This window comes from Tupaia chinensis, unplaced genomic scaffold (assembly GCF_000334495.1).
Source record: "Tupaia chinensis unplaced genomic scaffold, TupChi_1.0 Scaffold000139_1, whole genome shotgun sequence".
Classification (NCBI taxonomy): domain Eukaryota; kingdom Metazoa; phylum Chordata; class Mammalia; order Scandentia; family Tupaiidae; genus Tupaia; species Tupaia belangeri.
This window is the reverse complement of record NW_006159609.1, coordinates 3,744,178-3,762,887: the sequence shown is the minus strand read 5'-3', so window position 1 is coordinate 3,762,887 and position 18,710 is coordinate 3,744,178. Positions and strand designations below refer to the sequence as shown.

Genomic DNA, 18,710 nt, shown 5'->3' with positions numbered 1-18,710 from the left:
CTTTCCCTAATGAATTACCCAAGCTAAAGCTGACCTCCTATTCTAGGGCAGCATTAAAGGCTGCTATGTTCAAGTTATTCCCCATTTTACAGCTTGTGCTGGTTTAGACTGATAAAGCAAATGACAAAATATAAAGCAGAATATATATATTTCATTTCCTTGACCTTTTATGTTTAACTTTCATCAATGAGAGTTCATTTATCTGTATATTTTTCTCTCTAAACACACACAGACAGGTGCCTGCATAAGTTTATATGCATTTAATAAATGCTTTCCCTTAATGCTTGTCTCTCTAATAGCTCTGGGGTACACTGACTGAGGGGCAGCAAGGGGAAAGTGGTTTCCATGACAATATATTCCATAGTTATAGTCAGTAACCACTATGGTTGAGAAAATGAATCACTTCTACCTTAATATATGAACACATTTGCATTTTTGGTCTGAAAAGCACTAATCTGAGAGTAAACTGCATGGGAGTGGAATGCAATATTTTTAGAAGAAGATATTCCCAGAGAATGTGAGGAGATGATATATTTGCTTTAATCAAAATAACTGCCCCTAATTAGACATTTCAATAATTGGTAACATTTACAGCTTTTTTTAATAATCATTATTTTCATAAAATGATAAATTACAACTTACACACCATTAAGCATTTTTTTCTAATGACAACTTTCCTCAATTGGACACATAATCACACACACAAAAAAGAAAATTTCAATAAATGCAAACAAAGTTTATTTTTAATCTTTTACTTTTATTATTATTCCTTATCCTAAATTGGGACAGGGTAAGAGGCACTAGCAACTTACTCATCGTTTTTCTTACTTTGCTGACCCTTTCCATAGCAATTTTTAAATAGAGATTGTTTGTGTAGGAACAGAAAAGGGCTGATTGGACACTAAGAGCTCTGTTGTTTCTTCTTACTGAATGTGTGACTTTGAGCAAGCTACTCAGGCTCTCTGAGCCCTGGATTTTTTATTTACTAAGATAAATGAGTATAGACCATGTCTAAGTTTACTTCCAATGCTGAAATTCTCTGCATGGTCTTCCAAATACAGGTTTTTAAAAGCTTAAAAGAAATTTGAGAAGTCATTTTGTTCAATCACCTTTTTTTAGAAAAATAAACCTTCTCGTGACCAGAAGGTAACATAGTGGTAACAGCACTGGGTTTCCACATAGCCGACTGTGGTTCCAGTCCTGGACCCAGTGGCTTAAAAATCATGATGGGCATGTGCAGAAGTGTGTGTGTATGTGTATGTGTGTGTGTGTGTGTAGGTGTGTGTGTTCATGTGCCCAAAATCTCAGGAGGAGAATGGAGAGGAAGGGATTGTAGCATGACCATCCCCCATGGGGGTGATTTTTCCCTTTCTCTCTCAGTGTCTCTGTTTCTCTCCAGCAAACACATGCACCCTATGGCAAAAACCTTAAAAATAAATAAAGAAAAATAGAAAAGAAACCTTCTATAGTACTATTTGATATGCACTAATAAAATGCTTTCCCCGTGTATTGTTCCAAATTCATCAGTGTGCTAGAACCAGATCCTATCCATAAGAACTGATTATGTGTACCTCTTTCTAACTTCCTATTCAGTGGCATGCTGCTAGTAGCTTTGAATCAACCATGAGGGAGTACTGACACCATGCAAATTGGAAAACACTACAAATAGGATTTTTTTTCTTCACAGAAACTTTGACCATCATAGCAATGGTCAAAATTAAGTTAACTTACCCAATATAATAAAACTGAAGTATTATCAACTAAATGCATTGACTAACAACAACAACAAAAATATCCAGATGTCTTTCAACCACAGATATATATGTCTTTCTCATGACAGATGTCCTTCATAGCTTGGCTTTCACTCTAGCCATACTGTTTCATAGTCAGAAAAGTAGTTTCTACAAGAGACACAATGATCTTGTGGTAAAGGAAAAATGATCAGTGTCTGAATGCACAGTGGCTCTTAAAACTTATGTTCAGGGTTGTCTTCAGGGTGCAATAGCAACATGCTGCTCAAGAGAAGCCAGCTTCCCTGTGGCCATTGTGGTCCAAATCTTGGGCATGAAAAGCCTGAAACACTCACATGTGTGAGTGCCCAAGCTCTGAGAGGCTGGAGCACTGGAGAAAGTGGATTATATTATGACCAGACTCCGTGAAAGGTACTCATCTCTCTCTTTCTCTCTGTCATGTATGCACATGCATGCTCTCTATCATGAACAATGGAAAACTAACTTAAATTTCTGTTCAGACATTTCTATTCAGACATTCCTACTCGCAGTTTATTAGCCAAGGAATACCATGTGGCTGACATGATGCAAGACAGGTAGGAAAAGATAAACCTCTCAGAGGAAAGTAGGAGAAAATATTTGGAAAAGTAAAGCAAAGACCACAATTTAGTTGGGTGACAAAACAGATTTGAAGCCAGGTCATCTGACCTAAGGATTCAAGCTCTTAACAAGCAGGTCACTCATTATGTCACCACTAACACGTGTTAGTTTATCATCTATTTTCTACAAGAGAGTTTATTATTTAGAAGGAATTATCTATTACTCTCTATTATACTCTATTACTATTTTAGAAGTACAACAGATTTAGAAAACTCATGAACCTTAAAGCCAATCAGCACCCTAGGTTTTGCCACTAATAGTTGTGTGATTTTCATCTCTGAATCCCTGTTGCTCTTTTCCTTCCACTACAAATTGAAACTCCACTTATTCACATTTGATCTTTAGTAGAGAGGTTTCATGAATACAAATTATGTTTTTGATCATTAAGTGTCCTGATATATGTAAGGCAGAGAGGCGTGTAAATATGTCTTTCTGCCATCAATGAGTTCAAAATAATTCAAGAAATTGCCTTGAAATAAGAACAGTAGCTCTTTCTAATGATAGGAAAGTGTATATAATTAAGTACTAAAAGATGTACTTAAAGCCCATAAGAATGCTTGACCAATCTAGTTAACTTCTCTAAACTATCATTTCCTGTTCTTTAAAATGGTGATAATAATATAGGATTGCTATAAAGATGAAATGAGATCATGTATTGCTGAATGCCTATCAGTCCTATTTGGTTTGTGCTGGGCACTAAATAAATTCTAAGATTTTTGTGTAGATTTCCTGATTTTTTTCAATAAAAATTAATAGGAAAGGATAAACCTCACCCAATACATATAACCTCCTTACACTGAACAAGTCTTTAATCTTTCTGTACAAACTTTACACTCCCAAGGACTCTCCTCAAATCCTTTCTCAGTTCTCCCATTCTCCTTGTACTGAGGAACACAATTTGTATGAAGTTTTGTCAGGCTCCATGCAAACTGTAATCTCTCTCCCCGCCCCATGATTGTCAACCCTTCCTCTGTAATCTCTGAGTCCTCTATTCCCCTCTATTCCCATTCAACTGCCCTCAAGTCACACTCAGTGACTGATCTTTATGTGAGTCACACTTAGCATGTTTGCTTGAACTTTACTCAAAGCTGTTTTCTGATTTAGTTATAGTATGGAATGATTCTCAAAATATAAATGAATAAAGAGCAAATGAATATATAAGTCAAAGCAAGCTTCCCCCAAATTCCACCTGGGCCTTAGGTGAACCTCTGTGTAGATCTTAGTTTTCTGATCTGTGTACTCTACCTCTCATCCCCTAGTTGGAAGTACACCTTTAATGAAAACATATCAGCTCACTGTTTGAAAATTAATTTTGATATTTTGTTTGGAATAACAATTGTTTAAAAATAGTTTCTACTAGCAGCTTTAACAAGGCAAAATTTTGCCTGTAGGTCTTCCTGTGAAGTCAGATTTGTCCTTTTTATTGTTTTGAAAAAGTAACTTCACAATATTACCCCTGCAACTCCTATGACAATTTCTTTAACAGTAAAAGTAATTTTTTTTTAAAAAAAGACCTCTCAAGTCTCATTGTTTACCAAATTTGATCCAATATTGAAAGAATAAGATTTTATTCTTAGGTTTCAGTCCTACTTTTGACTTTTGTTACATAATGATGAGTTGGTCACTTCATCTTCCTGATAGTTAATTTGCTAATCCACTGAAAAAGGGGAAGAGATTATTGAAGGATAATGCCCATATTACAGGGTTCCTTTGATGATTAAGTAAAATAACACATGTAAAATTACCTATCAAAGTGCCTGGCACATTTTATCAGTGAATGCTTAATAGTATTCATTAATTCACTCATTCATTTTTTATTCATTCATGCTTTACATGCCAAAACTAGCCAACAAACTTATTTCAAATAAAATGTCAATTGAACACAACAAAATTCCTGTGAAATCACTAATTCTAATTTTATACTGTGCTTGCCCATCTGTGAAACAAAGGCAAATTGTTCACTGTCAAAAACATATTATAAATTAGAATTCAACTTTGAGAACAGCATGGAAAGGCTGATAAAAACATGGCTCATTTTCAATTGCTTATATTGCTACTGTGTACTTCTCTACTACAAATAGATTTTTCTTATCAGTTACTTTTCATCTGAATAACAGATGACTCTTCTAGCTGCACAAACTAAATGAGGAGACTTACCTGGAAGAACACCACTCTGTTATTTTGGAAGCAGGGGCCTTCAACTAATCATATCCAAATTAAGGGAAATGATTACTCAGTGGAAAAATTGCTCCCTTGAAACTTCAAAGACATAAGATCTCTTGTACATCTATGGATGCTAGAGACCGTAAGGAGGGAAAGTGGTTGGTAGAGAGTGGTTTGTGGAGGGTGGGTTTGAGGTACAAAGAGAGGAAACATTTGACAGAAAAATACAAGGAAAAAAAAAGATCTCTCGTATAATCTCTATCTCTATACCAAAGACTTAAGATCATAACACAGTTATCTCTTTTCTCATCAAAAGCTGCAAACATGATGGTTAGTCCTTGATGACATCAAATTACAAATAGAGCCTAGTCAAATTTCTATTTTCTGTTTGCTTAAAATAAGATCATGTGAGAAAACTACCTTTCCATGTTGTATATGAGTCACACCTCTTACAAGAAAGATAGTGCTTTCTTCATTCATTATAAGGACAGTCAATCTCAAGTATAATTGTATTTGCTAAAATTGTTTTCATCTGACTATGAAAAAGCCTTTGTTGGGTTCACAATGCTAACACAATAACTATTCCACTTTTGGTTCCCAATTACTCTTTACTCATTGATTTATTCATCAAATATTTTTGAGTGTCTACTGTGTGCTAGACATTATGTTAGGTCTGGGATACAATGGTAAGTACAGACCAGTACGCTTGGCCTCATAGAGATTGCAAACTGCTAGAAAAGGATGACTGGGAGAAGTGCTTCAAGGAGGACTGCATGGATGTATGAGAACATATGGGGAGATTTCATCTAATAAGGGAGGTCAGAGAGGGTATAACAGGGAGAGTGAGAACTGAGTTGATATCAGAAAGATGAGTGGGAATTAACTGGAGGAATGGAGGAGACAAAAGTATCTCAAGTAAAGGAGACAGAATATGCAAAGAACATGTGGCAGTGGGTGGGGGGTAGTCAGAAAACAAGGAAGAACTGAGATAAACTCAGAAAAAACTGAGGAAACCCAAGTGAGCAGAGACTGAAGAAGAAAGTAAAATAGATACCCAACTATGCAGGTTATATCTAAGATTTTTTGTTTTACTCTCAAGTGTTAGGAAACTATAATACATAAAATATTTTCAAAGCAGCTTTATGGAGTTTATACAGTAAGCTGCAAATTTAATTTGATAAGTTTTAACTATATATATATATATATATATATACATACATACAGTCATCAAACTGAACTATCAGCACAATCATGCTGGTAAACACATCTATCATCTTCAAAAGTTCCCCACTTCCTTTGCAACTCCTCCCTCTCTCATAGTTTCTCACTCCCTCCATCCCAAAGCAAACACAGATCTGCTTTCTGTCACTATAGATTAGTTTGCATTTTCTAAAAAATTATACAAATGAAATTATATAGAATGTGCTTTTTTCATCTGGCCTTTTTCACTCAGCATGTCTACTCTGAGATTTATCCAGGCTTTGACACATGTCAACAGTTTATTTCTTTTTTTACTGTTGAGTAATACTATATTATAAAGACAGATCCTAATTTGTTTGTATCTGTTGATGAATATTTGAGTTTTTTCCAATTTGAAGCCATAGCTGCTAACAATATTTGTGTGAACATTTGTATATGGACATATCTACATCTTTTTCTATTGGAGTAAATTAGCTTGATCACATAGTAGATATATGCTTACATTGTGTAAAAACCACTAAACTCTTTTTCAAAGTGGTGGTATCATTTCTTTCACATTTTTGCCAACACCTGGTATTATCAGTCATTTTAATTTTACCGATACTAAAATGTATATAATAATATCCCACTACAGTTTTCATTTGCATTTCTTAATGACTGATAATGTGGAACATTGTTTCATGTGCTTTTTTTCCTCGCTGTCTTTGCTAAAGTGTCTATTCAAATATTTTACTATCTTTGAAATTGAGTTATTTGTTTCTTATTGTTGAGTTTTAAGAGTTCTTTATATATAGTCTAGATTTAAGCTCTTTAACAGATACATGTCATACACATTTTTTTTCCAGTCTGTGTTTTGTTTTTGTTTTTTTCATTATTTAAACACTGTCTTTTAAACAGCAGAAAGGCTTTTATAAAGGATTTATTTATTTATTTATCTTGAGAGGGATTTTTGCTATAGGGTGCATACGCTCACTAGAGAGATAGAGAGACAGAAGTGAGAAATCACCACCCCCCAACCCCAGAAGAGATGGCCATGGCACAATCCGTTCCCTTCCATTCTCCTGTCAGAATTTTGGGCACACCTGCACATGTGTGGCCAGCATGAGTTTTAAGTTGCCAAGTCTGGGGCTTGAAACATGGTTGACTACATGGGAGACCAGCAGCATAACCATTACGCCATCTGTTGGTCCCCTACTTATTTAATTTATTATTATTTAAATTTTTTTTTCTATAGGGCATGGGTACTCAACCAGAGGGAAAAAGAGAGAAATCAAGCTACCAAATCCAGGACTTGAACTGTGGTCAGCTATGTGGGAATCCATTACCTTAGCATTAAGCACTATACCATCTGCTAGTCTCAACAGTAGGAAGTATTGATATTTTTATTGTCTGCTTTTGGTGTCTTATTTAAGAAAACTGTACATAACCTAACATCAGAAAGATGTTCTCTAATTTATTCTAAATGTTGTATAGTTTTACAATAGGCTTATGATCAATTTCAAGTTCATTTTTGCATACAATGTGAGGTAAGGATCCTAGTCCTTTCTGTACACATATATATATATATATAATTCTTTCAGTAATAATTGTTGAGATAACTAATTTTTCCACTTAATTGTGTATGTTTGTCAAAAATAAGTCGTCTTTTAATGAACAGTTTATTCGTGGACTCTCAATTCTTTCTATTGATTTATTTGCTATCATTATACAAAGATCACGATGTTTTTATTATTGTAGGAATACAGTAATTTGAATTCAGTTAGACCTCCAACTTTTCTTTTTTCCCCCACTGCTGTTTTGATTTTCTTAGTTACTTTGAATTTCCATACAAATTTTAAAACAATTTTTTGAGGTCTGTGTATAAAATTTTCTCAACTGACAGGTTGTGCAGAATCTCCAGATTAGCTTAGAGAAAACAGATATCTTTACAATACTAATTCTTCCAACTCATGATCAAAATACCTTTTTAAGGGAACCAGCAGTTAGCGTAATGGCTATGTCACTGGACTCCCACGAAGTTGACCGTGGTTCGCGTCCCAGACCCAGTGGCTTAAAACTCACGCCGGGCACATGTGCGTGCGTGCCCAAGATCCCGAGAGGAGAATGGAGGAGAAGGGATTGCGGTGTGACCATCCCCCCCCCCGGGAGATGATTTCTCGCTTTCTGTCCCTATGTCTCTCTCTGTCTGTCTGGTGAGCGCACGCGCCCTGTAGCAAAAACCTCTCCTCCCCAAAAAAATACCTTTTTCATTAGGTTAATTTTCCTTGGCAATATTCCATGATTTGCAGTTTACAATTCTTTCACATATTTCATCAGATTTATTCCGATGTATTTAATTGCTATTGTAACTGGAACTATTTTATTTATTTTAATTTCTGGCTGCTCATTGTTAGTATACAGAACTGCAATTGAGTTTTATATATTGACTGTTTATCCTCCTATCTTGCTAAGCTCACCTATTAGTCTGGTAGCTTTTCAAATAAACTCTGTGAGAGCCTATCATGTAGTCTGTGAACAAAACCAATTTCACTTCTTGACTGACTGTGCTGGCTAAAACATTCAGTACATGTTGCATAAAAGTAGTAAGTGTTAATATCTATGTCTTGTTTCTGATCTTAAGGAGAAAGTATTTAGTCTTTTTCCATTAATTATGATATTAGCCACAGGTTTTTCACAGATGTTTCCAACAGATTGAGGAAATTACCTTCTATTTCTATTTTTAAAATTTTTTTCGTGTGTGACTTGGCTTTGTTTTAATACAGAACAGATATTAGATTTGGTCACATGGCTTCTCTATGTCTATTGAGATAATTGTTTTTACTTTATTAATATGGTGATTCTTGAACGTTAAACAACCTTTTGTTCCTGGGATAAACCTCACTTGGCCATGATATAATCTTAATATATTATTGGACTCTATTCGCGAAAATTTTATTATTTTTGCATCTATGTTTGTAAGCAATATTAGTATGTAATATTTTATTGTAATATATTTGCTTACTTTTTATAATAAGGAACTCAGGCCTTAAAGAATATGTTGGATAGTATTACTTCCTCCTCAATATTTGGAGTAGTTTGCATAGAATTGGTATTATTTCTTTTTATTAAATGTTTGGTATAATTCACTAGAACCAAACAATGTGGGCCTTCAGTGTGTACATGTGGATGTGCATGTGTTTGTTTATTATTATGGAAAAGTATACATAAAGATTTAAACAGGAGTTAATAATGTTTTATTTGCATTTTAAAAGATCTTTGACTATAGTGTTGAGAAAGATTGGAAAAGACCAATAATGGCAGTGGACAGACCAGGCAACAAATAATGGTGATTTAGACTAGGAAATACCACGGGAAACAGAAGATAAACATTTCTAAGGTAAACTCTTAGAAAGTAAAAGTGATAGGCAACAGATATTGAAGTTGGGTCAGATATGGGGGAAAATCAAGAATGACTCCTGGGGCTGGCAGGTGGCATGGTGGTTGGAGGCACTGGACTCCCATATGGCTGACCACAGTTCAAGTCCTGGATCTGTGGCTTTCTCTTTCTCTCTCTCTCTCTCTTTCTCTCTCTCTTTCTCTTTTATTCTCTCTGTGTGTCTCACTCTGGTCAAATTAAAATATAACAACAATGATAAATAAAATAAAAGAAATAATTCTTTAAAAAAAAGAATGACTCATAGATTTCTGGTCTACATTAATGGATAATTTGCAATAGCATTCACTGAAATAGAGGAGCAAAATAGAGTGAGGAGCAAAATAGAGCAGGCTCGGGAGATACCATTTATTGTTTGGAGATTTTTTAATTAATTTGCTTTTTGTTTGTTTTGTCAGTTTGAATTTACAATATCTTTTGTAACTCTAATTTGGATAGAGCTCTGAGAAAAATCCTAGGATAGAAATATTAATTTATAAATTCTCTGTGAATAGATTGCATTAAAGCCTTGCTATGTTACTGGGCATCATGCTAGGTTCTGGAGATGTAATACACATGAGACAAAACACAAAATGTACCCAACCCTCACGAAAGCATTTTATCAAAGTGGAAAAAATTAGAAAGATTCAAGGCTAGAACAGGATCATTTATGTGATAAGAGATAAAGATAAGATACAGAGTCAACTTCAAGTTTCTAAAACCTACATTCTTTGTGCTTTACCATGCTGCTTATAAGTTTATTATTGTACTTATTATTTATTGCTTTATAAATCTCTTCCCCACTAATATCTGTTTAGTTGAATACAAGGCACACAACTGCTGGTCAAGAATGTTATTGGGCTATCAGAAAAGTCATGACATATTTTTCCTGTTTTTCTATGCAAAAAAATGTGTCATGATTTTTACAACAACCCAATAGTTGAACCAACTAATCATTGAAATAAATGAACAAGTGAATAAAATAAAGTACAAATGATTTTAAGTAAAAAAATTTCTTAACATTTTTGTTGTTGGTAAGTTACATGTAAAACATAAAAACTTACTTAAAAAGTTTTAAAATGGTGATAAATTATTTTAAAGAGTAAAAGTGAATATCAAGTAAGATTAAGCCAAGTATCACAGATCAGTACTCAAATAACCATTGCAGATAAGGATATAATATTTTAGGTTATCAGACCATGATTAATTTGCAAATATTTCAGGCAGCACTAGAGTTAATTAATAAAATCTACATTTAAAAAAACTTACAGGAACCAGCAGGTGGCATAATAGTTATATTGTGTTACATCTCTGGACGCCCATGTAGTCAACTGCTGTTTGAGGCCCAGATCCAGAGACTTAAAACACACTGGGTGCCTATGTGTGTGTGTCTGAAATCTCAAGAGGAGAATGGAAAAGAAGAGATTGCAGCATGGCCACCCCCCCCCCCCTCCCCGACGGTGATTTCATGCTTTCTGTCTTTCTCTGTCTCCAGCAAGAACACACACTCTATAGCAAAAATATCTCTCTCAAAACAAAACAAAACTCTCTTATAATAAGTAGCTTATCTTAATCTCATAAACTTTCCGGGAAGAAAATTCATAGTGATTAACATTGTTGAAACTCTTCCTGATACTTGCCATCAAGAAGTTCTATACTTGATAGCTCTGAGAGATCTTTAAGAGGTCATTTAATCTGCCCACCATTTTTAATTACAGTAATTTATGTTTTTAAACAATTTAAAAAAATAATTATTCATTTTATTATTATTATTATTGCTATTAAATTTGCTACAGGGCATGAGTGCCTACAGAGAAGTAGAGGGAAGAAAGTGAGAAAGCAAGCCTCCAGATCTGGGACTCAAATCATAATTAGTCATGTGGAAGTCCAATGCCTTAACCATAACACCATCACACCATCTGTTGGTCCCCAATTTTTTTTTATTTACTTACATTCTGATTTGGCAATCAACCAATCCATTCATTTAGCATTCATTGAGTTCTGTGACATTTCAGGTATTAGGCTAGAAGCTAAGGATGGATACAAGCATGAATAAAACATGCCCTTTCTATAAAGAACTCACAAACCATAGAAGACAAATAGTCACACAAACAGGCAACTTACATAACAACGTGAGAAGAGAGTTGACAGCTAACTTATGTATGCTATGGGAAAACCAAGGAATTGGCAAATTATTCAGTTTGAGAAAGACAAAAAAGCCTTTTAGTGAGATGACATTAGACTGGGGTCTTGGGAAGAAGAAATGTGATATGTAGATAAGTTAGGATGGGCTTTGTGTATAGCATGTGTCAACAAAGTCTGATATGCTCAGGAAAAGAGAAGTTTCATGTGGTTGAATAATAAGATTTTTTTTTGAGAGAGAGATTTTTTTACTATAGGGTGCATGTGATTGTCAGAGAGACAGAAAGTGAGAAATCACCCCCAGGGGAATGGTCAAGGCTACAATTCCTTCTCTTCACTCTCCTCAAGATTTTGGACATGCACACACACAAACCCAGTGTAAATTTTAATCCACAAGGTCTGGGACTCAGAGGGCAGTTGATTGAGAGTCCAGTGATGTCACCATTATACCATCTGTGGGTCCCATAATAACAAGATTCTTATTGGGAAGTAATGGGACATGTTGGTTGGGTAGATTTATTCACACTAGAATTTAGATTTCTTCTGTTTTCATTGTATATATAAAAGAAACCTGAATAACAACAACAACAAAGACAGAGGCCAGGGATCCTCAGTGAACTACTAAATACACTGAATTGTGAGAAAATGAGTTGATCACATTTTTTGTATATCAGACAATAAATAATTTCTACACATAGAAATAGCTAAGATTGAGCAAACCTTTTAACTCTTGCATAATGCCTTTGAGGTGCAGTTGTGAATGGAAAATACAGGTCTTATGACATCTTGAATGTTCTTTCCTATGTACCATGCTGTGGCAAATTTCAACAGGAACGAACTTCTTAAAATTTAACTGAAAAACACTTTATGCAGACTCCTCCTGTGTGAATACAGCTTTTCAGGAAGATCTCTTCAGCTCTGACTATACTAATTAGAGAATTTATAGTCTGTGTCCTCAAAAGAAATCGGTAGCACATTTCTGTAAAATGCTAAACATATTTAAACCTATTTGAAAATGAAAATACAAGCTAAAATGAGATATGCAGGAGCAAAGTCAAGTTCCCACCTGAGCTAATGTTTGCATATTTTTCTTTTCCATTTAAAAGAAAAAAGAAAGTACATGAGTTTCTCAAAAAGTCTTCTACAGCCAGAAACAAATGGGGGGAAAAAAATTGAGAACAAAGATGAATCAATTAGTCTGAGGAGAGGAAACTGAAAAGCCCACTTGCATTTTTAGAAACAGAAGCTACTAAAATAAGGACTTTAAAAAAAAAAATTGGGGCGGGCAGGTGGCAGGGTGGTTAAAGGCACTGGATTCCCATATGGCTGATTATGGTTCCACTTCCAGACTTGGGGCTTACTTTCTCACTTTCCCTATCTCTCTGTTTCTCTCTCATCGAATTAAAATAATGATAATGACCACAAATGGACTTAAATAAATAAATTATTCTTTAAAAAAACCTATAAAAATACCTGCTCTCCAAGTCCTGATGTGGAAAACAAAAATAAAAACAAAACAAATAAATAAAATATGCAGAAATTACCTCCACAAATATCTTTCTCATCTTTTAGAAAATCAGGTATCCAGAAACATTATTTGCTCTAAATTTAGGAATATAGGAAATAATATCTCAGAAAATTCAGGTAAGTATACACAAAGTTCACATATTAGTGTTTGCTATTTAAGAATCCATGGTGGGGAAGGTGGGAAAAGGCTTTTCACTCTTAGTTAAAAGCAATGTATTCTTTCTTTATGTATAGTTTATAAGTAAGGCTTATATTAGAATTTCAAATCCAGGTTAGATTCAAAAATAATAATAAAAATGAAATTCTCTATAAGCAAGTACAAAGAAAACAAGAGTCAAGTAAAATATGAATAGTAACTACATGAATTATAGAATAAAAGTGATCACGGATCAGCTAATATAAGGGTCAAATGTATGTCAATACTTGAGTAATTTGAGTAATTTATATTAAATGACTAACCCATACACCCTAAACTTTAAGGAAACAGAAAATGATACATCAAATTTAATAAAGACTCCCATTCAGAAATGAACAGAAATGTAAAAGGTTATATATTAGATGTTTAGTCCGTATCTATCTACAAAACTTAGCTATTCAGAATTACTTGCTACTCAAAATTTCCAAGTGGACTGCTCAAACATAATTCAGGTTTACAAACATAAATTGACAAATTATTATATTCCAGAAGTGGGATATACAAAAGTGAATTAGATATCATCTCTGCTCTCCAGTAGCTTAGATTGTGGATGAGATAGACAGGAAGCAGATAATTATAATGTGTTTGATAGATTGTTAATCTGGGCAAAGGGAAACTGAGAACTGCATGCAAACTTCCTCAGCTGGGATTAGGAACAGTGGAGCAGTGTTTAGGAAAGTCATGGGGGAGAATGCAGGGTCTTGAGGAAAGAGAAGAGAAAAAAGAGAAAGAATAAAAAAGAAGAGAAAAGAAGTGGTGGGGGGAACAAAAGGAAAGATAAGAATTGGCTGAGGCATTTTATTTACTTTTTAGATTCCAGAAACTGAGGTTTCCAAAAAATTATTTACTATTGAATAAAGCCAACAATTAAGATTCTTTATTACTTTACAATAGAAAGCAAGCCAGGCTATGAAGGAGAAACATTGTATGTCTCCACTTGATATATACCAAGTGTATCCATTCTATAGCTCAAACTGAATGACTAGAGGGTATAGAAACATAGTAAATAGTTATAAATTACAGATATAGTGTGGGAAGAGGGTGAGTGAAGGAGCAGAGTCTCAGGAAGAACATTAAGGAGAGAAGTAAAGAGGCAAGGCATTTATGGGACAAAGAAATGAGTTATTATCTGTTGAAGATAACGTGTATAGTATTCTCAACCAGACTGATGAGACGTGTGTACACGTTGGAATATTCATTTTGTAAGCTAAGTAACATGTGATTAGATGTATAAAATAAATTGAAATAAAAATAAAACCAAGAAATTAGCAATGAATTTAACTCTTCCCTTGCATTTATTTTAGCATTTTTTTTTTGAGAGGTTTTTCACTATAGGGAGTGTGCGCTCGCCAGACAGACAGAGAGAGACAGAGAGACAGAAAGCGAGAAATCACCCCCCAGAGGGGATGGCCACGCCGCAATCCCTTCTCCTCCATTCTCCTCTTGGGATCTTGGGCACGCACGCACACGCGCCCGGCGTGGGTTTTAAGCCACCGGGTCCGGGACGTGAACCGCGGTCGACTACATGGGAGTCCAGCGACATAGCCATTATGCTAACTGCTGGTTCCCCCTTGCATTTATTTTAGATTGTTTTAGATTAGATAAAAAGAACATGGAATTTTAATTTCAGACTTAGAAACCTAAGATTTTGGACAACTAGATTCAGTTTCTATATCTTCAAAATGAGGCTAATGAAAAGGATTTGATGAGAGAAGGTGGATTTCATTTAGTCAATTGGAAAATTTTATACATACACACACATATATATATATACATATATACATACATACATGGGGGCTTTAAAAAGTTTGTGGACATAGGAAAATAATAAAAAAAAACAGTTAGTGGAATAGGGAATTGGAGTATAAGTTTACGTTGGTACAAAGAAATTTTTTTTTTTTTGAGAGGTTTTTGCTTAGGGCATGTGCGCTCGCCAGACAAAGAGAGACATAGAGACAGAAAGGGAGAAATCACCCCCCAGGGGGGATGGTCATGCCGCAATCCCTTCTCCTCCGTTCTCCTCTCAGGATCTTGGGCACGCACGCACACGCGCCCGGCATGAGTTTTAAGCCACCGGGTCCAGGACGTGAACCGCGGTCGACTATGTGGGAGTCCAGCGACATAGCCATTACGCTAACTGCTGGTTTCTGGTACAAAGAAAATTTTGAAATTCATACACAGACTTTTCATAATACACATTCTCCACAAAGTATTTTTTAAACTTTATCTCTTTAAGGTTTTTGGCATAGGGCACATGCACTTGAGAGAGAAATAGAGAGAAGTAGTAAGAGGGAAAGTGAAAAATCACCCTAAGGCATGCATATACATGCACCCAGTGTGATTTTCAAGCTGCCAGGATTTGAACCATACTCAACATGCCTTAACCACTATGCCACGTGCTGACCCCTCCACAAATTTCTTTAAGATCCCTCATATAGAGATTATGACGTAATCTACAAAAACAAGCAAATGTATTTCTTATGTCCTTGACTGAGCGTACATAAACCTTTTGACCTTTTGGTTATAAGGTACAGACAAACCAATTCAAACTTGCTTAAACAATAAGAATATTTTTGGACCACATCATTAAGGTAAATTTATACAATGGATTTAGTTTCACTTCTTCACAATATTTGAACCTGGCCTTCCTCTGTACGGAGATATATCCTCAGGCAATAGCAAAATCAGTTCATGTCCATGAACAACAATGTACAGAAGAAAGAAGGCTCAAATCCAGAAGATCTCTAAGCACAACTTTCCTCCAAACACCATATAAATCCCCACTTGCATTTTTTTAGATCCTAAATGAACCAATCATCCAGTTTGGAACCAAACACTGCTAATAAGGATGGGATTAACTTTAGACAAGTCAAGCCAACCCCTCATAACTTGAGCAGGCCATGCTGCTCTTCAGGCATATGGATTTTATGGTGGAAAAAATAAATACTTGAACAACAGAATCTGTGAAGAAGATCGGCAGGGCAAATGAAAGTTGTAATGATGAATGTGATTCCCTTTTTCATTAGAAACCCATACCAATTGTCAGGAATACTGGCATAATTTTTTAAGTTTATTTTTTTGAGGGAGAGACCAAAAAGAAAAAAAGAGAGAGAGACAACCACTCTCACCAGCCAGGATCATGAGCACACATGTGCTTGGCATGTACAAGTCAATAAGGGAACTGAACTCCTATCTGCCATATGGCTCCAGCACTACAGAGCTATGTGCTATACTGTACCACCACAGTCGAGCCATTTTTAAATTATATGATTATATATATTGAAGTTATGGTAAAAATTCATTTTTATGACAGAACTAGATTTTAGCTCTTATACCAAAGGAAACAATTCAGTAATGCTGAGATAGGAAAAAAAGCCAAGACCTTGCCATCAGACAAATATGGATTTCAGTTTGCTTCTGTAGTATACTAGCTGTGTGACTTCAGACTATTTACTTCAACAGTCCAACCCTCATTACAATAAAATTGGAAATTTCCTAGCATAAAGAATTGTTATTAAAAATAAAATGAACTGACATACTCAAATACTCTTCCTTAGAGTCAGGTACTCAACAAATAATAGTTTAAGTTTCACTGGCTACTTTTTTTTTTTCCATTTCTAGGGTCCCTAGATATAAGTTCAGTTTAAATAATTAAAATCTAAAAATGTTTTATGGCACATGTTTCTTATTTAAGTACTAATTTGGATGTCAAACATGCTAAATGCTTAGAACTTGGTCCTGGTCATCAAATGGTATTAACTAAATAAATAACATCAATGTCTCAATAGTCAACTCTCCTACAGAGCAGAGTGGAAGGAGCTCTGTACCAAAGAATAAAGAACAGCCAGCCCTCACTTATTTGTACTTCTAGACCAGCCCTAGTCATTTTCTGTTCTGTGTGGCTGAGAGCCATGTCTCCTCTGTGAGCTCAAAATGTAGGCTGCCATTCCCCTGTTCTTACAGTGCTGTTGATTTGTCTGCAACCAGCTTCCTGTGGCTTCTCAAGTAGAATCAAAGACACCTGACAGGGTAACATCTGCTCTCAGGCTGCGCAGCTGCAGGGCTGTCCTACTTGGATCCCAGAATGGGAAATCTTCATGCATAAGAAAACCTGCTCTCTTTTAGAGACTAGGTGCTTTTAGGAAGCCCATTGATTAGATTACCACCAACTTTACTATGACTTCCAAAAAACCAAGTGCCCTTCACTGTGTCCTTCTGAACAGCAGTCATTCATGAACCAGAGATGGAAATGATGTGCTCCTACTCTCAGGTAGCTCATAATCATTCATGTACATTTAATAAAGCACATATACCAGTAACTATAATGAAGAGTTGAAGGTAATCATGTAATGTGGCAGTTAAAGTGCTGGAATTCCCACACACATGTGCTTGGCATGTACAAGTCAATAAGGGAACTGAACTCCTATCTGCCATATGGCTCCAGCACTACAGAGCTATGTGCTATACTGTACCACCACAGTCGAGCCATTTTTAAATTATATGATTATATATATTGAAGTTATGGTAAAAATTCATTTTTATGACAGAACTAGATTTTAGCTCTTATACCAAAGGAAACAATTCAGTAATGCTGAGATAGGAAAAAAAGCCAAGACCTTGCCATCAGACAAATATGGATTTCAGTTTGCTTCTGTAGTATACTAGCTGTGTGACTTCAGACTATTTACTTCAACAGTCCAACCCTCATTACAATAAAATTGGAAATTTCCTAGCATAAAGAATTGTTATTAAAAATAAAATGAACTGACATACTCAAATACTCTTCCTTAGAGTCAGGTACTCAACAAATAATAGTTTAAGTTTCACTGGCTACTTTTTTTTTTTCCATTTCTAGGGTCCCTAGATATAAGTTCAGTTTAAATAATTAAAATCTAAAAATGTTTTATGGCACATGTTTCTTATTTAAGTACTAATTTGGATGTCAAACATGCTAAATGCTTAGAACTTGGTCCTGGTCATCAAATGGTATTAACTAAATAAATAACATCAATGTCTCAATAGTCAACTCTCCTACAGAGCAGAGTGGAAGGAGCTCTGTACCAAAGAATAAAGAACAGCCAGCCCTCACTTATTTGTACTTCTAGACCAGCCCTAGTCATTTTCTGTTCTGTGTGGCTGAGAGCCATGTCTCCTCTGTGAGCTCAAAATGTAGGCTGCCATTCCCCTGTTCTTACAGTGCTGTTGATTTGTCTGCAACCAGCTTCCTGTGGCTTCTCAAGTAGAATCAAAGACACCTGACAGGGTAACATCTGCTCTCAGGCTGCGCAGCTGCAGGGCTGTCCTACTTGGATCCCAGAATGGGAAATCTTCATGCATAAGAAAACCTGCTCTCTTTTAGAGACTAGGTGCTTTTAGGAAGCCCATTGATTAGATTACCACCAACTTTACTATGACTTCCAAAAAACCAAGTGCCCTTCACTGTGTCCTTCTGAACAGCAGTCATTCATGAACCAGAGATGGAAATGATGTGCTCCTACTCTCAGGTAGCTCATAATCATTCATGTACATTTAATAAAGCACATATACCAGTAACTATAATGAAGAGTTGAAGGTAATCATGTAATGTGGCAGTTAAAGTGCTGGAATTCCCACATGGCTGACCTCAGTTCGAGTCCCAGACCTAGAAGTTTGCTTTCTCACCTTTCCTCCCTTCCTCCCT

General features: G+C 35.4%; 1 protein-coding gene across 3 annotated transcripts in view; it reads right to left on the bottom strand.

Moving 5' to 3' along the window:
* Positions 1-18,710, bottom strand: part of DLG2 (discs large MAGUK scaffold protein 2) — a 1,612,020-nt gene that overhangs the window by 1,243,015 nt on the left and 350,295 nt on the right. The window lies entirely within an intron of this gene.